Source organism: Sylvia atricapilla, chromosome 8, assembly GCF_009819655.1.
Source record: "Sylvia atricapilla isolate bSylAtr1 chromosome 8, bSylAtr1.pri, whole genome shotgun sequence".
NCBI lineage: Eukaryota > Metazoa > Chordata > Aves > Passeriformes > Sylviidae > Sylvia > Sylvia atricapilla.
In genome coordinates this window covers 17,720,328-17,743,958 of record NC_089147.1, presented here as the reverse complement: position 1 = coordinate 17,743,958, position 23,631 = coordinate 17,720,328, and positions in this window count along the sequence as shown.

Here is a 23,631-nt window from a genome sequence, read left to right as displayed (position 1 = left end):
GGCACTACTTTATATTCAAACACTCACAATTTGTTCACTGCCTTTCTCCTCCTCCTAACGTTTCAATTCCCCTCAAAGCTTATTACTAGCGTTTGTACCTGGATGTTGGCATGAAAATCCTTTTTCTCCAATGCACTGGAAAATGCATTCCTCCACCTTTGACTCTCAGTCAAGATAGGCACAGCCTGAGGACAACAGGATTCTGAAGTTTGATATAATTCTTTGCAGCCCTGGCACCCCAGCCTGGTATTTCAGAGTGGTGCTGGGCTTTTTCTGCTTCACACATTGCCAGCAGCAACAGCAATTTTGAACTTCATTTTCAAGGAACTCTACATATGGCATATGAGCCCGTATGAAACAGCCCTTGCCTGTTATTACCACGTCCTGCTTCTGAGGAGAAATTTGTCTGAAATTATAACTGCTCTAGTAAAAGTTGCCACTTTCTCCCAGTAAATACGTGGACAAAGCAAGCTAAATTTGTCTGTAACGCTGCTTCATAACTTAGCTCTGTTTACAAGTACTTTCTTGTTGATACTAGCACACTGACACTGAGCTGAAGTTGGATGGGCTTTGTGGAAATTGTTCTGGGATGTCCGTTGGAGAGAGAGAATCCTCTGAGAAGGGATGGAGCAGCCTAGGCTCAGCACTGGGCTGGTCACATCAGCAACCCCCTGGTGCTTTCTGCCCCACCCCTGGAGGCAGCCCTTCCAGACTGACATTTCTTCTCATTTCTCTTCCCCTGTTATCCTCGGATATTGTTGACATATTTCAGATTCCCCTTCAGTGTGGGAAAAGGGAACTTGGGCCCTTGCTCAAGTCAGCTTAATCCAGGCCCTGCAGGCAAGGAAGGTGCCTCCAGTTAAGGTCACTAGGTGGGATTGGCTAACCCCAACTTGCTTTCTTCTTTCCCTGCCTCAAACCATCACATAATTACCTATACTGTGATCAGAGGACTTTTAATTAAACAGTATTTGGTAAAGATAATTTGAAAGTTACAAACTTTATTAATAAACTATGAACCTGGATTCTAATCATCCAAACTTTCTGTAAAGTTCAATGTTGAATCTTGACTTTCACTGGGTTTTTTTGCCTGATATCGAATTTGTGACAGATAGCAAGAGTTTGCCATTGATAAGGACTGTGTATCGTGCCTTTGTCTCAGCAGAATAACAATTAGGAACTACACTGAAATGTAAGCATAGTCCTACTGAAGTTAGTAGGACCTGAAAGTGTATGCTCTGTACTTCAGGCACATTTTTTTGCCAAACTGAAATCCAAATCCCATCTTCTCAAGTAACTAATTTTTTTTAAGATATTTAATTTGTTCTTGTTTCTATCTGTTTCCTTTGAAGAGTTCATTTTCTTTATTAGTTCTTGCTCTTATTGCTGTGCCATTAATTTCCAGTGCTCCTTGCTTCATGGACTTTATCCCTCTCCTCCACATTTCATTCCTCTTCCACCTACAACCCGCTGCAATTCCAGCATTTCTCCCTGTAGTTCATCTTTTGTTCAAGAATTAGCAGCATCTACATTTGGGGCTATTAAGTGTAGTTATCTTAGGCTTGCTTGGGGGCTGGGAATTTGAAGAAATGCTGTTGCTGGAACAAAATGTTTACAATACTTTTCTGGAGTTCCCCTTTATCTAGAGTCTGTCCAACTGCTTAATCCAGCTGTGGTCAAACATTTGATGATATAATTAACTCTGACTATTGCAGATAATTCCTGCTCTGTAAATTTCATCTGATTACCCTAAAGAGTTCTACCTCCATAAGCTTCATAGCAGCACTTTGTGATGGATTAGAGGTTATTCACTCTGGTGTAGGAATGTGGCCACTTCTGATGAGGAGCATAGCAGCTGGATAAATGTATTTGGCAATACAGGATCTAACCAAGCCATAATAGAGACTTTAAGGAGGCAGAGTACAGACATTTAACATCTTGAGTTACACTTAGGGTAGAACATCCTGTTCTGCAGCACTCACAAGATAATGCCACAAGATCCTCAGAGCAATTAAGACATCTGCTTTATACCCCTGTCAGACAGGTGACTCTTTGGTAATACACCACCCTTATGAAATATGGTGGAGCTTATGATCAGTGCACAGGAAAAAGAGCTCTCGTTTTGTGGCTACATTTATGTTACTTGTCCATTAAAAATACGGATCCAGCTCTGTTAATGGAAGCTGACACAATCATGGCCAAAAGTAATATGCCTGCAGGCAGGCCAAAACCATATTTATAGCCCATCATTAAGACGACTTGGGAAACTAATATGTGTTCTGTGTATACATAGTGTACTTAATTTTTCTCCACAACAGATGCTTATCAGGGATTTTCTCTATGTCTGTTGCAACAAAAAAAAAAAAAAAAAAAAAAAAAAAAAAAAAAAAAACAGAGAAGGAAAAAATCCCAAACTGACATTATTTATTATATTGCCATTGAGAAAAGATCATGAAAGTAAGTAGTAAAAGCTATTGGGCAACATTAAACTTGTGCTGCTGAGTTCACGGGCTATCTCAGGGGACTCTGTGAACTCCTGCATGCCTGAGAGCTGGAATCTCCTGCACTGTTCTTGGGCACCGTTTTTGTTTTCGCAGTTTACAAATTAGTGGACTTGAGGGTAAGATAAATTATGAATCGGGGGAGATTTCAGACTAGCAAAGACTGTGGGTCTTTGTGGTGAACTTCAGGGTCATTGTTTCTTCTGTCATGGCTAAGATCTTTTCAATAACAGAAGCCCAAGATGGGGGGTAAAATTGTCACCAGAATGGATGTGTAAATAGAGCCATGTGAACTTTTCAAACAGTTGCACTTTTTCACTGGCTTGGAGTGACTGAAACATATAAATTGGTATCTGATTTACAAACTTCCTTTGCCCAAGTCCCTCTCTTCATAAAAATGGAAACCATCTCCTTTTGGCATTTTCTTAGAAAAATATTTTAGTTCCTTCCATAGTGTTCTATGTCAGTGTTTAACTTAGTTTGCTTTAAAATAAATGAAAAAAAGAAAAAAAAAGCCCACGAAGAATTAAACTAAATTGATTTGGGGTAAATTCCAGCATATTTTCTTTATTTTTAATTTTTATCTCATAAAAATTAAATATTTTTTATCAGGTGGATCCACATCGTGTTCAAAAAATGTGGTTAACTAGAAAAACAAGTGAACTGAAAGTCTATTATTTACTGATTTTGTACAAAGTCTACTCAAAATTAGTTCAAATTACACAAGAAAGTGGTACAAGTCCAATTGTATATTGTGTCTTTCCCTTTTTACTAAATAGAACAAATCTACCCTTGAGGCAAGAGGCAGAGGGGAATTTGGGGCCAATTTTCAAAGCATTTTTCATTGATGGTTATTCTGGGACAGCTAAGTGGGAGATGAAAATCAGGCCAAAAGAGTCATACAACAGGAAAAATGTTTATTGCATTAGCAAAGGTATAAATCAGAGTGGGCCAAACCGTGTGAAATCACTGAATTCTCAGGGGGTTAAAGCTTTTAATTTTGTTTCAATAAAAGCAACCAAAGTAAGGGAAGAAGACAATTCTTCTGAGGTCACAACCTTTGGTGTTTCTAGAAATTGCATGGCAGAAATGGTCCCACGCAATTCCCCAGGGCTGCGAAGGGTCTGACAGTAAGCTCACTTTATCTTGCTTTTAAAGGTCTCCAAAAAGAAATGTCCATTGTGATTAAAGGAGGAAGCAGAGCTGCACACTGAAACTCTCTGAGGAGATATGCTGTCACCAGAAAGGCTCTGTCAGGAATAAAAACCTTCTCCCCAAATCAACCAAACAGCAGCTGACGGGGTGAAAATGAAGCCTGGCCTTACCAACGGAACAAATCCCATCAAGGACCTCTGGTTCGTGTTGATAGGGGACCCACTCAGCATGATATTGTCCTCGCTCCTTAACTGGAGTTTATACAGAGTTAATTTGATTTCTAAATATAGATGTGGGGTTTAATTAGACAAATTCTCTTGGGTTCAAGATAAATACCTGTGATTTACAGATACTACTGGTGGCCCATGATGTTGGTAGGGCTAAAACCATTTTACCATCATTATGTACCATTGGTAATATGAGTGTCATGGAGATCTTGGCTGGAGCTCCACATGGAGAGAGAGTTTTACTTTGTACCTAAAATTAAGATCTGAGCCCTCTAGAGAAATATAGTATATCCTATGCAAATTGAATATTATTCCTATAGGCAAAGCATGTTCTTCCCAAGAATTTAAAAGTAAATGTGTTGAATAGTTTATAAGATGGAAGTAATTAATATGTGGTTGCATTAAGTGAGTAGTACATACAAATTTTGTTTCTCCTAGATTTTGCTAATAAGGCAAAGATGCCCAACTCTCAGAATTTCAAATTAATGGGAGCTCGTCAACATGCTGTGTGAAGTTGTCACTGCACCTTCAGGGACAAATTCAGAGCTCCTGACTGCTTTTCTTAAACAGAGGCCACCATCTGTGGTTCCTCCCTGCCAGCAGTCACCAGTGCAAGGTGCTCTCAGTGGAGGTGACCATATGCTGTTGTCACCATTGTGGAAATGTGCTGGGAAATTGAGGCAGCTGCAGCCCTTCAAACACAGTCTTTGGTGCAGTGGGTTTGGCTGGTGAAAGCGCTTGCAGCAGAAAGCTTGATGACCAGCACAGTGCTTTGCCACAAACTCTCAGCAGCTTTTCCTTGAGCTGCTAGCGTCCAGAAATACTGCTGCTCTCATCTGGCTATGGAGGTGGGTTCAGCACCAAATAAACTCTCACTTGCTGGGCTTTTTGCCTTCTCTGCAAAATCCCATGTCATCCTGGAAGTATCCCAGGAAGAATGTTTCTAGGCTGTCACAAAGGCTGAGTGTTGTAATGCAATGTATGGCATTCAATTCCTAAATATTATCAGGAACCTAGAAGTTCTGAAGAGATTTCTTAGGGCAGCATGTTCCTGTAAATGACACTGCTTGAACTATCACTGGGATTGGGACCATGACATACAGTGCAGAAAGTGTGAGTCTGCCTTGTTTGAGAGGAGAGATGAAAGTCAATGCTTAAACTTTTTCAGTGTTATTTGGATTTAACCACTAGAGGGAATGATGATAAGGTTCATACATTTTGCTTATAGTCAGACTATGTTTGTGTACCAGGCATGACTCCACAAGCTCTGCTCTGCAGCAAGGTGCCTTGGCCATGCAAGAAGCAATCCTCACCTACACCAGCTGCACCCACAGCAGATGTGCAGAGCTTCTATTTACTCCCACTATGGACCCACAGTGTCATGTGTCCTTTTCATGTGAGAAGACACTTGCTAGCACTAATGAAATCCTACCCACAGTGCTGGAGTATATCCATTAGTGAAAAACAGGAGTCTTCCAAAAAGGTTTTCTGTCCTTGCTGTCCTTGCCTGTCTGGACTTATCTCACTGTGTTAGGGAAGTCTCAGTCACCTGATCAAAGCAGTGAAAGAACTGTGGGATGGAGGAAGCATGAGAAATAGAGAGATGGTGAGGAACTAGCTGGCTGGAAGCAGATTTATTTCACCAGTAACAAGCTCTCATTTCAATTATCCTGGGTCTCACAGTATTTGCCAGAAGGAATATTCAGTGGAGAGTTGAGTTGTATGTCCAGGAGAGTGAATGGATATCCACACTAACACAAAGCAGCTCCAACTGTCATAAACACGTGAATGACCAAGGCTCAACATTGAGTGCATGTCTAGATCCATGCTAATGCAGTAATGAAAGCCAACTTTTTACTGTATGCTTTCTATATGTGATAAAGTTATCCATATGTTTTTGTGTCTTGTAGTTCCTTCCAAAGCAAACATCTTAAAAACTGCAACATAGGTGTTATTGGAAACTCAAACTGGCCTAATAAGACAATTACAATAATATATAAGTTAGATGCTAGGATATAATAATGTTGCTACATAAATACATAATTACTTATGTTACTCATACAGGCTTCCACAACTGGCTTTTCAGTTTCCTGGGTCACACGCACACACACACACAAAAAAAAAAATTCAAAATTACATTGTGACCGTAGATGTTGATAAACATAAAAATTTAATTGCCCCCCCCCCCCCAACTTAAATCATTAGCCATAATTATGTTATCATTTTCTGTCTGTTTCCAATGACTTCATAAGCCACGTAGATCCTGGAAACCACTCAAAAGTGGCTGTCTCTGGTAAAAGTATAACATAATTATTAGTATTTTTAAATGCAGTATTTCATCAGTGCTTTAGTCTTCTGGCAGATGATGCATCTGGAATGACATCTGCTGTGATGAAAAGGCTTTAGTTGGAAGTTTGCAGTATCAGCTTGTGTTCAAATCTTCAACCTTTTAGTTGTTCCTGTTCTTCTGGGAGAAGGGGCTTGAAAGAAAACATAATTGCTGCTTGGTGAGAAAAATTACCCTTGCATTGCAGGGCTCCTTGTAATTCCTATAGAACCTGGCTGAATGTCCTGTGCCCCTATGTCCAGATTGTCCAAGATAGAGCCAATGGCCATCATGGCATGATGGTGACAGGGCCACGTGCATGCAGAGCCCTGTCTCCTGTGGGGTTGGGTAGTGGGGTCAGCTGCCATCACAGCTGTCATTAACACCCTCCAAACCTTTCATGTCCCATCTGATTGAATGCAGGATCTTGAAAACTTGAACACCAACCCTCAAATACAGCTTTGATAGACATGTCATTTTCTGACCTCATGTCTTTAGGGACAGTTTTATCTCCCTTGTTCCTGGTAGAGCTTGGGGCAAAAACATTGAAACATGAGTTTTGACTGATAGGAAGTGAGTTTGGTGTTTTAGTTGCAGTTTTGATACTTTAGATTAATGTTTCTTGTATTTCCTCAAATGAACACTTCACCCCAAGATAGCAGTTTTACATGTCCATTCAGTGGGAGAAAAATGCTACCTCAGGAGGACATGAAGGAATATGTAACCATTTATGGGTTGTGGGGCTGCTAATTTTAAAAGTTATATAACTGGAGCCAACTCCTGCTGCCAGCAAAAATAATTACCAAAATAATTGTGTTATTAGAGAGCATTTGGACCAGGGAGTACTTACAGACTTTGTTGAGGCTGAGCCCCTCTTGCTGGGGGATACCTGGGGAGTGTGAATCGCAGCCCCATGGAGCTACATTTCTGAAAAGAAGGACAAAAGGATGAGAGAAATGGGGAACATGGCAGGGTGGGAAAGATAAATGAAAATAGGAAGTTTCATAGTGACTGGATTGATTTCTAGAATCATGCAGAATTTGATAAGCAGTTTGGAAGGCAAACAACAGAGTGGGATTTTAATGCACCAGACCTTTTCCCCTGGATAGCTGCAAACTGAAGGGTTTTGGCTTTTCTCTTTGAAAGGAGATTTTTCATTTAGAAAGAAGCATGATAAAAAGCCATATTTGCAGAGTTAAAGAACATAAAAGCAAAAGGAAACTCTGGATTTAAGATTTAGTAAAAATTATTTCCCCCCTCCATTTATCACATTTTTGCTGATTGCTTTGGTCCAAGTCTGCCACTCCCCCTGTCTTTTTTCCCTGCCCATGATTTCCCAGTTGCTCAGCAGCTGACCCCTCACTCAGCCGTCTGTGGCCTCTCAGTTCAGTTTAGCACAGTTCAGCTGTGGACACTCCATCCAGGAGAAGCAGTGGTCACAAGCCAGCATGCCCAGCATGCTCCGTGTCTGACCCTGGCTCTCTAAAAACTAAACATCTTGTGTGAACTGGTTGCTCTTGGCTGCTTCTACAGCCACTGAGGAGGTAGAAGCTTCTCCAGAGAATGTTTCCTCTTCCCTGTCCCAGCTGCAGTGGGAGGACATGCCCTTATGTCCCTGTGGTTACGGAGGGAGGCTCAGTGGAGTGAGTGCATTGAGGCATTGGGGTTTTACTTCTCCTGCTCATTGCTCAATCTGCAGTCTTGGTCTGGGTGAAAGCAGTGGTGGAATTCAGCATAACTACACTCACTGGGCACACTGTAGCCACCAAAAATTAAGGCTTTTTCACCAAGCAGACCACAGTCAGCAGAGGTCCTCTTCCCTAGAAGGGTCTCAGAGGCATCAAGCAGACACTGGGAACTTCTGTCATCACATGTAACCTCAGCACCAGCCATTCATCTTCTGGCTTCCGCACTGCTGGGATGAAGGAACTGTACTAAGGACCAGGCTGACACATGAAGTCTTAACTCCTTCCCTGATCCCACAGATGAGTAATTCAGGTGATGCTGTTTTACTGCGGAGCCCCAGAGCTAGGAAAAACTTCAGCCTGGCTGTTCCCCTTCTCCAGCCTGATAGTCGTAGGCTGTGTTTTGCAGGGGCTGAGGGGAAAAGCTCCATGCAATGCCTACTCCTTACTTTACTCTGTCTTTTCCTTCATTTGTGGGTTACTCTGAAGCAGATATTCACTTTCCTTCAGTGTAAGAGGAAGCCAATATAAAGATACATGAGCTCTTTATTCTTGTAATAATAATAAATTAATAAACTCCCTGTTCTATGTTTGCTATTCCACATAGTCATGACCAAGCAGCGCCTTATGCAGGAAGCTGAGCAACACACAGTCTCCAGAAGCGTTTCCATGAAGATTTTAATCTGCGTAATCTAAGGAGCTTTCTTACAATAAACCATTGAAATCAACTCATCTGGCCCTATTCTTGTGTTTAGAGTGATTCTTCCTTCACATGTGCCTGGGTTGTTATGCCAAGCTCACCAGACACCCTGTTTGTTGTTTCGTGTCACAGGTCCGTCCTCAGCAGGACCAGCGCTCCCAAGCCTTTCCGCCCGCTGCTTCCGCCGGCTCCAGGGACTGCTCGTGTTTGTCCACACTGTTGAGACACATCTTTCAGCTAAAACCCAATCTGTCCAGCTGGCATTCCTGTCTGGGCTGGAAAACTGACAGACAGATCCCACTTGGGTGGGATTTTACTGCTCCCAGCTCAAACACAATTTAGGATGTTTGGCTATTTGCACTTTGCCCCAGGGGTGTGGAGCTGGAGACACTGCTCTTGCTGGAGTCAATCAGGCCATGGCAAAATCTGAAGTATGCAAAATGTTAGTTATGCCTGGCATATATCCTAGCATGGTTAATGGGCAAGCTGCTTGAGAATCCCTTTGGCTCTATCTCCAGCAGATGATTTGTGGTCTGAACCAGGATGAGTTTTTCATCTGGGCATTTTGGAGTACAGTGGTTTTCAGGAAAGAGCCTGTGAGTCTTTCATCTAGAGACTTAATCTGTCACTTGCTCCACTCAGCAGTCAGCAAAGGTGTCTTGGTTTGCTGCCCAAGAAATGGTGCATACCAGCATGGTCCCTGCTGTGTACTCAAGGTTAGGGCTGCTCAGAAATTCTCCTAAGTAATGCCAGAGCTTAATGGTGCTTAATACCCTTGTCAGCTCTCTCCCCTTGAACAGAGTTTGGGCCAGGAGACCAATTTGTCAGTGTGGGAAGGAAGGTGAAGCCTGGGATGGTATGCATGTTCCCACTTTGTTCCACTGGGCAGGAGCTCAGGGGCTCCTGGCTGAGAGTGAACCCATACCTGCCCACACTCATGAGCAGGGATGAAAATCTAGACTTGCTGTCAGCAAAGAAGAGGGGGAGGGATGTGGGTGGGAGATAAAAGCCAGAGACCCACCTGGCCTGGTACCCTGCCCCTTGGCAGAACAGAGAAGCAGGCAGTGGGCTTAGTTGGGATCCAGAAAAATAACGTGTGCTGCCAGAGACAAGGGAAATTCTGCAGCTCTCCACTGCTACAGCTCTGAGAATGTCATCACTTCCAAAATTGCCAGCCACAAAGTAAAATGAGAAAGATGAAAGTTTTGAATGAAATTAAGCATTCCATTCAGATCCAGTCAATTTTGAAGGACTTTTTATAAAAGAAAGAAGTAAAGAACACTTCAAAAGAGTAATTCCTCATTCAAAACCTGGTGTTTGACTTTTTCAAGAACAGGAATGATTTCCCCTGACAGCAGCACAGTGGAAATTTGGAGATAGGTTTGTGAAACATATTTGTCTTCTTTCCACACCCCCCCACCCCCGGTTTTAAAAAAGTTTTAAACTCTTAGATATTTTTAAGTTAAAAATGTAAAAAAGTGGGTGAAGTCCCTCTGTCTTCCTTTCATGTCAGACAGTTTGCAGACTGCATGCCAGATCAGAGTCATTGCAGTATATCAGCTAGTCTGGTCAAGTGTGAAGTCCTGACTGTGAGAGCAATGAATTTACAAATCAAAGCTATCCTTCCTGAGACTAAAAGAACATTAGAGCTGGAAAACAGTCACACACTGGTTTTCTTTCATAACACTGTGATAAAGTCCTCAAGACAATGAAGTATTTATTCCAGGTTTCCTTCGTTTAAGAAAACTTTGAATGCACAGACCTTATACGGAGCGAGACGCTGTTTATATTAGGCAGAGGCAATAATGGACTTAGATAAGGTACGATCCCCAAATAGGATTGATCTGTAGCTCTCAGAGCCCCTGAGAGGGAGCAGGGCTTGAATCACCAAACTCTGATATTAAAAGCAATTGCCTGGTTGTGGAAACATCAGGCCAGTCACGGTGTGGCACACTGCAGGCCTGAGGTAATGCTCTGTGTCCCCATTGTCCCGGCACGCTGCGCTGCACCTCGCTGCCCCACAGCTTTTGTTTCGCACAGGAAGATGACTGCATGCCTGTCCTTGCTCCGTGGCTCCTGCAGTTTAAAAAAAGCCTTCCCTCTGTGAATCACAATATGCAGTCACCAGCCAATTATGTTTGGCTTCCAAACTGTTTACTCCATAGCTGATACATTTTCCCCCCTGGCTCTACCTCCACCCTCCTTTTTGTTCTTTTTAAGGAATAGCCAGGGGAAACCAGGACAGAATTTCCAGAATTTGACTGTATAAAATAAACAGTTGTTGGTTTTTTCTATCAGCAGTCCTGTTTCATGCTGGGTTGCCTGTTAACACCAAACTCCAATGCTGCTCAAGTGTAGTTAGCATGGTGCCAAATGCAGGGAGAGCTTGTTCTCAGGGAAATCTCTGGGTGCATTATCACCATTATCACTTGAGGGGAAGCCAGTGCAGAAGAAGTGGGGATGCAGTGAGTTTCATCCATTAAAACAAGCAATTTGTGTCCAGAGAAGAGCAGATCAATCCCTTAAAGTCATGAAACATGGAAGGAAGAATTTTGGAGGATAAAATAGAGCATTTCTGCAAAGACTTTGTGCAACACTTCATAATTTTTAAATTATAAAAATATGGTGGCATAAAATAACTAATAGAATTTTGCACATGTAAAGCAATTTTTCTCCAAAAGTCCAAATGGCTTCTATAGAAAGGAATTTATTAGAGTGCTTCTATTTTTCTCTATGTATTTTTTAGCACTCTTCCCTAAATGACTATTGCAACAGAATTAATCTGAGTTTGCAAAGCAGTTTGTGGACTTGAAATCCGTATTTTTTTCTGTAAAAGAAGATTCAGCTTATTTTATGGAATTCTACATACAAGCTCTGTGTTGCATGAGGAATGACTGAAATTTTAGTACAGCCAGCACCTGAAATGCTTCCAGACTGATAATCTTACTCAGCCACTTCAAGTCACCTTTGTTACCGGAACCATCACCCACACCCTGCAAAATGTTGGTGCTGCCTCCTGGGAGCAGTGAGAGGTCTCTCTGTGTCTGTGGAATGAGCCCTGTGGCTCTCTTGCCATTCCCTGCTCCTTGCCTGCCTCATGGCTGAGTGTGTTGCCTTGTTGTGTAGGTAAATCTCCAAATGCTGACTTCTTCAGGTCACAGTTCGAGAGGTTTGGTAGCAACAGGATGTCCTTGGCCAGTCCTGGCCTGTGGTTGTAAAGCAAGTCCTTGGAACTGCAAAGATGTGTCTATGCACAGCCAGGCTGGCTGGAGGGTGCTGGAGGGAGAGAAGGATGCTTTAAGCCCAGTGGCAGCAGGAGGTGGATTCAGCCTACACAGCCCTGCAGCAATGACAGCTGGCCCAGAGAGAGCACAGCACTACTCTTGAGCATGACACCAAGCCTGCAGGAACACCTCCTGAGCTCATGTGTTTGCTGTGTGGCTTTGCAGTGGGTGAAAATTCCAGAAAATAGGAATGTAGGATCAAAAATGGAAGAAAAAAGAGAGGGGAAGATGGAAAGGCATAAGGGCAGACTGGACTTCAGAGAGGATCTTGTTCCCACTTTAATGACAATATGATTTTGAATGTGAAGTAGTCCTGTCCTGGACCAGGTTTCTTCCTTAGAGACCAGTGCAGAAGCTTCCCCCTTTCTCAAAGGACCTCCTTCTCCATGGCAGCCTTTCCTGAAGAGAAGTGGGCTGCAAGGATGGGCTGGCCCAGCTGCAGACTCACTCTGTGGCTCCCACCCCACCTCGGGTGCTCAGGCGTCACTGCCAGGGCTTCAAGGTGCCTGGAGATCTCCCTCACAGCCATTTTGCTATGAGAAATGGAGTGTTTGCAGGGCCTGAGGGTTTCCCTTTCACCTGCACTGGGATACCAGAACACATGAAAATAATCTTTTCTGTTTGGGGCAAAAAAAAGAAAGAAGGGAAAACTTTCCATTTGCTTTTGACTGAAAGCCAAACTTTTCCAAAGAAAGTAAACAGTTTGCATGAAAAAATTCAATTAACTGCAAACCATGTTTCCAGTAAAATCTCAGTATCAACAGTTTTGTGTCTGTTCTACTCTAAGCCTTTCAAAGGAGGAGACCTTTAAAGCCCATATAATGTTTTCTGGTGGGAAAAATCTGTGAAAAATGGTGCAATTGTCAAGTTTCGGTGATTATGTGCACTTCCCACCGCCCTGTGAAATAGCACTGGATCCAGACTGAACCCAATGTCTCTATATTTGTAGGCCAAACAGGCCAGTGTGCAATCTATCTAAAAAGACTCTCTCAGCCTCCCAGTAATCTGTTAATTAACCGCTGATAAATGGTGGGCTTAATCCGAGGTGGGAGAGTGGGGTTTTAATCCCGGCGCTGTCTGGCGCAGCCCGCGGCCTGCACAGCTGTGCAGCTGCTCTGGCACCATGTACATGGGCTGTACAGCTGTGGGTGTTTGCCTTTATGGGGAGCTGGGAGGGGACAGCTTTACAGTAAATCCGACCCTTACTGCTCCAAAAGCTGCCTGTTTTTAGCAGCCAGTGTCCAGATGAAAGGCGTGTTTGCCCGGTTCAAGGAAAGTCTATTTTTTCCTGCTGACAAGCATCTAAATCACTTCGGGACGCCGCAGACATCCCGATGACGGTGTCGCTGTTTTCCCAAGGCTTGGCTCCACCTGGCCACCCGAAGGCTGAGCTTGGGATCTCCTTCTGCAAGTCTGGACAACACCCAGCCTCGATGGCCCGAGTGGTGCCAGACCTGGAGCCTCTGCTGACTTCCCGCTGGGAGCTCTCCCAATAAAACCCTTGCTCACTCGGGAGTTTAGAACCGCTCGTCGAATTACCTTTGTCTGCAGCTCAGACCGGGGTTCCTGCATTTGTGCTGACCTTGTTCCTGTCTCCCGCCTGTCCCTCAGCTGCCTGTCTCTGCTGGTTTCCTTCTCTTCCGGAGGGCCGGGCACGGCAGCGCGGGCCGCCCGTCCCCTCGTGCCCCGGCGCTGGAGATGTGCCGAGGGGCTGCTCCCGCCGGCCCGCCGCGCTCGCTCCTTGGTGGGGCCGTGTCCCACGGGGCGCCTGTGCCTTGGTGTGTCCGGGACAGAAGAATGGATGGTACAAGGCCAGTCAAACAGCTAAACAATATGCTTTGTCCTGCGCCTGCTGTCCCTTGAGAGCTGCTCTCAGTGGAGCAAGACTGGTCCTCTCCAACTTCATTTAGGAGGTGGCAGGCTTGGATTCCCTCCAGGTACATTGTGACACGTTTGTTGCCCCTTTTCCTTCCATGAGGAGGTTTTGAGGGATGATGGCTTTTTACTCCTCTCTCCGTTCATTGGCAGCAGCATCCTCACGTGCACAAAAGAGTTTGAGAGCTGCTGTGGTGGAAAACACTTTCCTGTGGCAGCCGTGGGGATTTGTATGTAGAGTGGCTGCACATGCATCCCTCTGCTGCTCCTGTTGGGCTTGGAGCACTCACAATATGAGACAAATTTCAGCCGAAGCTGTCAGCAGTGCTCGACTTCACCAAATGCTTTTCCCCTTCGACTGGAATATTTTCTGGGCTGCTTGGTATTAAAGACGTTGCCTTTCACTTTAGCAAGTGAACAGATGCCAGTGTGGTCTTTACCCCACGATGAGCTTTGTGCTGCTTTATTCATCCTGTGACAGTTCTAAGTATATATGAAGTTTGTATACGTGGTTGACACAGTATTGAGCAGTTGAGAGAAAACAATGTTTTAGAATGAGGAAAGCAGCCCAAGAAATAAATAACACCTGAAGATTACAAGATAGTTATGGAAAGTTAATTTTCAATTCCAAATTATCTGCCTTTAAAAAAAAAAATAATGACATAACAGAGGTATACCAGTGATTTATGTGTCCTGCCAAAAGTGCTTTGATTTTGGAAAGCTGTGAAACTCACAGCAATCACACAATTACCAGCCAGCCACAGGATGGAGTGTGCCTGTGCAGAACATTCATTAAGTTTGCTGTAATCATGATCTGATTGGAAGCAGGTCGGGGAAACAAAAAGGGCTAATTTGGGGTAAAGAAATACTTTTCTGTGAATAATTAGGGTATGTATTAATGGGTAAAACATTTTTCAAATGCTAGCTGCTATGTAAATATCCTTATAGTTGTAATTAATGGAGTAAGGAAGTATTTTGACAGACAACATTCAAGATGAACTTTTCCTAGGAACAGTGTTTTCCACAGAGGAGCACAAGCATGGAGGGACTATCTGTACACATGTACAGAGAACATGTACAGATAGTGTTTTAGCCAGCAGAAGTGGTATCAGTAAGGCTGCAGTTTCCTTTGTCCCACACACTTTTGCGATCCCAGCGGGCCCACAGCAGGCCAAGTGTTGCTCGCCCACGTTCTCAGGGCTGCAAAGAGGAGCAAGGCAAGAGGCTGTTTGGAGGTTCTCAGTCAGGCAGCCTGCAGCTGGCCCGATGGCAGCTCTCCTGCCCCTGGGGCTACTGCTCTGCCCAGCTCCTGCCTGCTGCCGGCATGCTGCTTCTGGGTTGTCACCCCCTGCCTGCTTCATGAGAAAAGGAACTGAGTTTTGGCATTTGCCGGCACTGATATTTTGAGGAAAGGACATGCTTGATTAGGAGATGTACTATTTTTTGTCAGAAAACTGTAAACCCTCAAAATGCCTGTTCCAAATTTCTCCAGTACAACAGGAGTTTTCTTTTTTCCTTTTCTTCTCTTTTCCCCGAGGTGTGAGAGAGTTGGGAGGATTCAGTAGCTTCCTGTCATCTTGCAAAGGCTCTTAAGTTACATTTAAAATTTTTCATGCAAAAATCAGTATTTCCTCTGCAAGAAGGAATTTGTTTCCTAGTACCCTCAGTTTAACTCCTGAGCAGAGTGCTGATTTTTGGAAGGTGCACTGTGAAAAAAAAAGCAAAGGAAGGAGAGAAATTACCAGGAAACCTTATCCCAACTGCATCATATCTTATCTTACAAAAAAACCCTTTCACACAGGTCTCCTGCTAAAGGGGTGTGAGAGCTGTAAGACTGGTTTCCCGGGGCTGAGCCCATGGTTTTGTTCTGGCCTGGTTCCCCAGTGCCACCAGTGCCAGTGCTGGTCACGGTGGGCACGGGTGGAGGATGTGCCTCAGTGCCCCTCCTCACTGCACGGAGACAGGACAGGGCCTTTCACATCCCTGGTGGGACACAAGGAGCTCACAGGGATAAAAAGTGTTTTGTCGTTTTGTGCCGAAACGTTTTTGCAGTGTTTTGGGAACTCGGACTGCACAACGTTAAACATTAAATATATAACATCTTGTTTACGTTTTCAAAAGCCGGTATATTAGTTTGAAATACTATCTCTCATAAGTACAGTTCTAAAAACCCCTATGTTTTCAGCTGAGGATGAAATTTCCTTATGATTTGATTTCAAAGGTATTTCAGGTCTTGAAGTTGGGGGAGACTGGGAAATCTTTCCCCTTTTTCTACTTTTTTCCTTCTCCTCCTCATTCCCCTTCTCGTTTTTCCTTTTTCCTTCTACATTGATTTTCTTTCTTTTTACACAAACAGTTTGCCTAAATCAGGGAGGGTTCTTGAAAGGATTCTCTGACCTAAGTTTCCATTTTGACTGGGATGAGAAGTCCTTTGCTGGAGATGGACTGCATGCTGCAAGGTGGTGCAAGAAAGGTGGGAATAGGAGTAAGTGGCAGCAAATTTATGAGGTCCAACCTTGTAAAGTTATGTGAAGGACAGTAAAAGCGGCTTTAAGGGTATATCTGTATGGCTGAATTTAATCCATGATAGAGCTACAAAAGTCCCATTTCCTCTGTTAGCCCAGGAGTTCTCTGAACCATAGAGCTTTTGGAAAGGTCCTGAGATCAAAATCACTTTGGAGGGTTTTTTAATGGCCATATAAGCTAGCCTGGGATTGTGAGACTCCTACTAGGGCGCCAAGTGAAGGAGACACCTTATCTTCTCACTGTGGTGACCTGCTGATAAAGTCCAGCTGCTGTGAATAAGAAGCCACAAAATATTCGTTTATCTAAAATGAATAATTTCCCAAACCTAGATAAAACAGGGTGGCCAGTAGGAATTCGGCTCAGATGGAGTGTTCTTCATCATTTTACTTCAGCTGATGAGAACAAGTCTTCTAAAATAGAAGTAGCAATGCTTTTAGAGATGGACAGAGCTTGCACAGATTTCACCACCTAAGTGTTATCTCAACACCTTGGTGCCCTCAATAGCCAGATGATACAAAATGCCCAGTGTACCACTGGAGCTATGAAAAGTCCCATGGAGTGCATTTACCCTTCGATTTCACACATCTAGCACCAGCTGCTGGACTTCCATGCTGGTGGGGTATAAGTAGCTTGGAGTGACTCAGCTGATCAGGGTAGGTCCAAGAAAATCACCACCCATAACTTACAGGTTCAGGAGACCCCAGGTGAATGTTTATCTAGGAACAAATCAAGAATGTAATTGCACCACTTGATTGGGCCATGGAAAATCCATGTCCTGGTTTTGTTCCACTCACTTTGGCCATACCTCCTTACCTTCTGAAGGATCAAAAAAAATCCTGCTGTCCCCTAAGCATCAGGTGACAGCTTGTGCCTAGTGTATGAAAAGCAGCGTTGCCTAAGAATGAATGGTTGATTACAAAGAAAATATCCATGTCTGGGCTGAGTCCTGGAGCCAACAAAGGTTGGCCTTCAAAAAAGTGAGGAAAAAAGTGTGACACAGACAGTAAATTAGGTACCAGCACCCTCTGTAGTTGGCCACACTCTTTCTTCTTTTCTCAGTGAGAATCTGTGGCCTTTATTCAGCCTCCTGCCCTGCACAGGAGATGGTCCATTGGCACCTGCCCTGGCTCTGCCTTGCTTCAGGCTGGCAGCAGAGAGGGGGCCCAGAGCTAGAGCAGCTGTTTGCTTCATGGAATTTACCCTGGGAAGCAGAGCTTGGAGCTCGCTCACATCCTGCCAGGCAGGATTTACTCTGCAGACCACATGATTTTTAATATAGGGCTGGGGATTTAACTCCAATCAGAGCAAATCTGAGCCTGGAATCTGTCATCTCATAAATTCTCTAGGCTCTTAGCCCTGCCATATCTTCACAGAGGATGCCAGAACAGGTCTGTCCTTGCCTGGCAGAGGACAAAACTGGGGTCCTTGGTGATACAAACCTCTTTCCCCATTCACAGCAGTGTGCAGAGCTGCTGAACTGTGCCCCTGGCTGGCTGGCCTTGTCTCCAACCTGCCGGAGAGCACAGAGTGTCGCGTGGGAGGGTGGTTCCTGCTAAGCAGCTGTAATAGCTGCTGCTGTAGGGGCAGGCTGACAGCTGCTGGAGAAGCCTCTGCTTTTGCCTCCCTCCCCTCTGCCGTGGGCTAGCTGCTTGCTGTGAGGAGACAGATTTGTTCTATTAAAAGTGTTTTCCCGGATGGAGGGAAGTTCTCATGCACTCTGCCCCGGCCACCCCTGACCCGCACTGGCTGCCATGTGAGCAGTCTTTCATTCAGCACAGTTCGGTGATTGGAAGCAGACCTGAGTGGGAGACCCTCACGTGCTCACCCCAAAAAGAATCAGGGCACTGAGCATGTTTGGGCAGGCAGACGTGGTCTCAGTCCTGGGGCTGCATGGGCAGGGCCACTATCCCAGCTCCTCAGGGCATCCAGACCCTCAAGCCTCTCTGGGCTAATGCACAGGCTGCAGCCTCTCCAGCTGCCTGGTAACTCTGGGAAACAGCAGTTGTATTAGCAGCTGGGGGAATTGAAGCTGGAGGTTTCAAAGGTCTTAGGGACAGAAGTTTGATGGGTTTGCATAAGCCTTGATTTAGCTCTGTGGGTTTTGCTGCTGTCCTTGTGCCACCTGCATGAGAGTACCTCCTCTTGTGGGCTGCACAAATACTGCCTCACTCCTCTCCCACCCTCCAGCCCCTGGAGCGAGCCTGTGCCTCCTCTGGCAGCACAGGGAGGTGTCCAGTGCAGTTGCAGGGCTGATGTCTGAGCCACTTTCCTGGGCCTGGTGATGGTGGTGGTCCCAGAGGGGAGAAACACAACAATGCTGTACTCCCCTCTTCCACAGAGCTCACATGTTACAAGGTGCTGGGAACAATTTTGCCGTGGAAAGATCACTGGAACTTCTTGAAACAAAACTTCAGAAGAAAACATCTGGCTATGCTATTTCAACCAGAAGGATCTGGGAGAAACTATAGCTGTAACTTTCAGTTAATGAAGAAAAACTTTCAAATGCTAGCAAGAAATTAAGAAACCTCACATTTAAACTCAGCAAATCAATGTGTTAAAACAAATCTGACGTGTAAATTATTTATGAGGCAATGCAGGGCGGGCCACATCACAAATAAGCTCAGCCAGGTACAAGCTAATGCTATCTCTGGATGGAAAACGGAGCTGCAGGAATAAATATCACAGATAAACTCCTGTGTTCCTGCTTAGGTGAGATGCCAGCACATCACCACAGGTTCACAACAGGTCCCATCACTGCACTGAACCCAGGAGGGGACATTCAAGTGTATAAGCTATGTCTTCAGTAACACTTTTTTTTTTTTTTTTTTTTTTTTTTTTTTTTAATAGATCCAGTGGGGCATAATTTTACCAGAAGAAATTTAGGTATAAAAGGTGAATACTCCAACAATCATCTGTGAGCTCGGCAGTGAGCAGCGAGTCTTCCAGCAGCAGGCAGGAGGCAGTGGTGGGAGTGAAGGCAAGGTGCCAGGAGCTTGTGAGGTCTCAGTGACAGAGGGAAATGAAGTGATTGCTCACTGCCACAGCAGTCTGTGGCACTGGGAAAACCACTTCACTTCCCTGTTTCTCTTCATAGTCAGGCAGAAAGATTTTCTGGTTTCCAAAGCCAAAATATTTTGATAGTAAAATGTCTCATGTTCTCACATAATTTTGACAGGATCTGGATTCTGGGAGTTATTTTTCAGAGCCACTTACAAAAGGCAGACTCGGTTTCTTCCCAGGGAAAGCTTTTATCAGGGAAACACCCCTCCAATGAATTTCCTGGGAAGGGATATATCCTGGGAAGTGGATTTGATTTTCCCGTTGTTTGTGACATCTAATTTAGAAAGAGAATTTTCCATCTGCCAGCACTTAAATGTTCCTTCACCTGAATGGATTCCACTGGCCTCTTTTCAGGACTGTCCTCTGATTCAGATACCTGGAGAGAAAACTCTCTCCATGTGAAAGAGTTTCTTTGAACTCCTCCCAAAATGTCTTGCACTGATCCTCACTTGGAAGGGAAACCAGGCAGCACTTTCAGCTCCAGTTTTTGCTTGGATAACTGGTGCATCCAGTGATTAAGGAACTTGACCAAGGTGATACGGTGAGTCTGTGGTAGAGCAGAGGCTGGCTTTTGAGATTCAGATTACTGCCCTCACTTCTGGTCACCTTTTCTTCTTCATATCCTCAATCATTGCTGCCTTCTCCTCCCATATAATAGTGACGGGATTAACTTGTCAGATAAATGTCCCATCAAGTAGCAGTTAATTGCAAGTGAGAAATTCAGGATGTGACATTTAAACCATGAAGAGTTTATGGGAAAATTTCCTTGGAAATTATGGTCTCTCTTCATTCCTACAAGAGTACTCAAGCCCCTTTCTCCTGCCAAGGACAGCCATGTGTACCCTTGTGTGAGACAAATGCATCCCTACAAGTTGTTAATGAGCCAGATTTATTGTGGTTGCCGTGGTTTCAGTCACTCCCTCAGCCCAGGTTTAGGGTCAGTAACAAACCATGAGCTGCTGCTGTCATTATGGGACCTCTTCATTATGGCATTTGCCAGGCCTCACCCTTAACAGCTCACACATTACCTGTAATAACTGCACCTTGCATGCCCCTAAAAAGTATAAGTGTTTGTTTGAGGTTAAAAAGGGCATTTACATAAAGACTTTTATGCATCCCTTGAAAGAAAAATGGTGCACGGTGTACTCGTTAGTTTTATTTGTCATACGGAGCAAACATTTGACAGTCCAAGCAAATTCTTTCTTAGCTCAGAACACGGTTACTCCTGCAGCATTTTATAAACCTCTCTTGGCAGTGGTACAAAACGCAGAGAAGTTATTGAGGCACATTCCCTGCAGCTGTTGTAATTTCTAGAAACTGATTTCTTATTTCACCAGGGGAATAAAAATAATGATATTCGTAATAATAACAATGATGATGATGATGACATAGTTATTACATTTTCATCAGAGGATCTCTGAGCACTTTATAAACTAAGCTAAGCTTCAAAATAAATAATCCTGCAGGACATGTAAGTACTATATTGTATTTTGCAGGGTCCCATTAGGCTACAGAAAAGATAGAACAAATCCTAACTTATGGACTACCTTAACTTTAGACTTTCTTTTAACCATGTTGTTAAAAATGAAGGAGTCATCCCCTCAACACTTTTCAGAATTAAAATTTCCTTCTTGAAATATTCTGAAAAAGGCTAAAGATGAGTCAGAACATATGAGCATATGTGGGAAATCCCCTCAGCCCTTCTTATGATGGTCTTAACATATCTACTTAAAGGTGTAAAAAATGGTGATTTTCTTCTTTTTGAAACACTGCTACTGTGCTATATAAAATAACAAAATGCTTGAACTCACATATGGTCAAATCTTTTAATCCAGAAAACACTTTTATTTACAACTATTGGAAATACTATGTTTTTTAAAAAATCTGATGGTTTCTGCTTAATCCCTTCATTTTAGACAAAGTTAACTGTTAAAACAAACCCTTTCCCAATTAACTCCTCTCACCCTCAAATCCCTGAGGGTTATTTTGTACTATATCTGTTTAAACTATTACACAGGGCAAAGTTCCTCATCTTGTCATGTGTTTGTGTGGTTTGCTCATATTCTGCTGTTCCTCTGAGCACTGATCTCCCAGCAATGCACACAGAAAACTGTGTACTACAGTAACCAAAGGGATGCTATTCAAATTGAGAATGCAGCTCACAGTCCATGGAAAACACTTGTAGAATCCAGATTATTTGTTTTCTCAGTTGGATTGTTTGGGTATTCCACACATAGAGAAATTAAAACCCCTTAAACTCCTTGAAACAGGAAAAAGCATCTGGAAAAAGGAGACCTCCTCCCTCCCATTCAGTGTAATAGAAAGTAGCAGTTGCTCTAAAGCCATAGACAGTAAGTCACCCTGGCCAAATGAAACTAATAATTACATATTTCCCTTTAAATTACTTGCCCAAGGTCACACTGCAAATCAATGGCAGATTCAATAATTTAACCCAAGAGTCCTGAAACCCAATATCCTGCTCTCACCACTAGAAAACCACAGCACAACTGGCTTCCAGTCTGGGAATGATACACGGCATAAGGAGCAAAACTATAGATGTTCAGGGTTTTTCCCTGTGTCGTGATCATTTATATTGAATTTCTATTTACCTTGGTCTAGGATAATAAATACTTGGACATACTTTCTGTAAAAATATCCTGAAATGTTTTTAGAAGCTGCAGGGTTGTTCAGATGAAAATGACTTCTGGTGCTGCTGTGAGAACTGCTAATATGGGGTATGCCTCCTTTCCTTGCTTGAAGACTAATTCATATGGCCAAGCAGATATATATCTGAGTAGTAACAGAAATTGCAAACTTACCACTTTTTTCATTGAGAAAATTTCTTAAATAGTTTTTCCAATTTGCTGACAATATCTTGGCTTTGATGTAAATCTACATCATTCTAGATGCACTTTTATATCTCTTTTTAAAAAGACTAAAAATATGTTTATATTAGAATTTTTTTCCTGTCCTTTCATTTTCTTAACATTAATTGCAATTGAATAAATAAGACTGAGAGCCTCTAATTTAATTTCCACTATTTTCTCCATTCTATATATTCCAAAATAGAAATTTGTGAAAGTAAAAATGATTTTAAAAAAACCTAAAAGTTTTTTTTTTGGAGGGGTGGCTGTAATGGTTTATAACATAATATGAATGTAATCTCTGGATTTCCCATTAGAATTTTGAAAGAAAAATTAAAATTTCTGAGTTTGAAAATCATTCAGTGTGTAGACTAGAAAAATGTTCTGTTCCCCTGGGACCTTTCAGGACCTCACCCTGAAGCAGCTAGAGGGAGAATGAGCCCCAGCGCTGGGGACAGGTCACAGCCTCTGCAGTGGTTTTCGTTGTGCAGAGTGCTGTGGAGCTCCATCCTGATGAGATGATTCCTCCCTTGGAGCCAGGGCACTGTTGCCTCTTTTTACACCACTGAGCCTGGTTGGAGACATGGTGCTGAACTTGCTGCACATTCTGCAAGCTCCATACCCAGACCAAAGATTTATCCTTAGGTTCCTCCTCTAGGTGCATGCTGCAAGATTGTCATCAATCTTCCTGCCATCACTGCTCTTGTGAAAACCTCCTACAGCAGGTGTTCCCAGAGGCCACCAGCTGATTTTTCAGTCCTGACTTCAAGAGACAGAAGTTTTTTCCCATCCTTCCGAGAGTGTATGTGCAGGGAATTATAATTAGAATGGATTTTATTGTCAGGCAGGAAAATGCCCCACTCAGTTCTGCCAGCACAGGGTCCCCAGTGGCCCTGGCCAGTAATGAGGTTACAAGGACACTTGGAAGAGACCAGTTAGAAACTGGTAGCCTGATGCTGTGCTTGGATGGTGCACATCTTTGGGGTCTCTTTTCCAATCCTAACCCCTACAATGGCCAAGCTCTGCTAGGGGCTCATCTGCAGATGAGGAAGAGCTTTTTGTCACTTTGGTACTTTTCCCCACATCACTGCTCCTGGACAGTTCCAGACCTAATGCCTGTGAGATAAAAATAAGCTGGGTCAGTGCTGGAATCATCTCACAATCAAAGGGAAAATCCTCCTTCTCTGGTTTTTGGGATGTTGTGACTTCATGACCTTAAGAGAATCACAGGGAAAGGTGTCATGGGGCCTCCTGAGATGGTCTGGTGCAGTAAATCATCAGGGACAGATGGAGAAAGCCTGAAGGGAGTAGGTGGTGGGATACCAGTGACAGTGCCAAATTGGCATCACATATGTGGGAACCTGGGCTCTGCAGAAGCTCAGTTTGCTGCAGTGGTGGTGAAAGCAGAGTGTACACAGAGAAATAGGG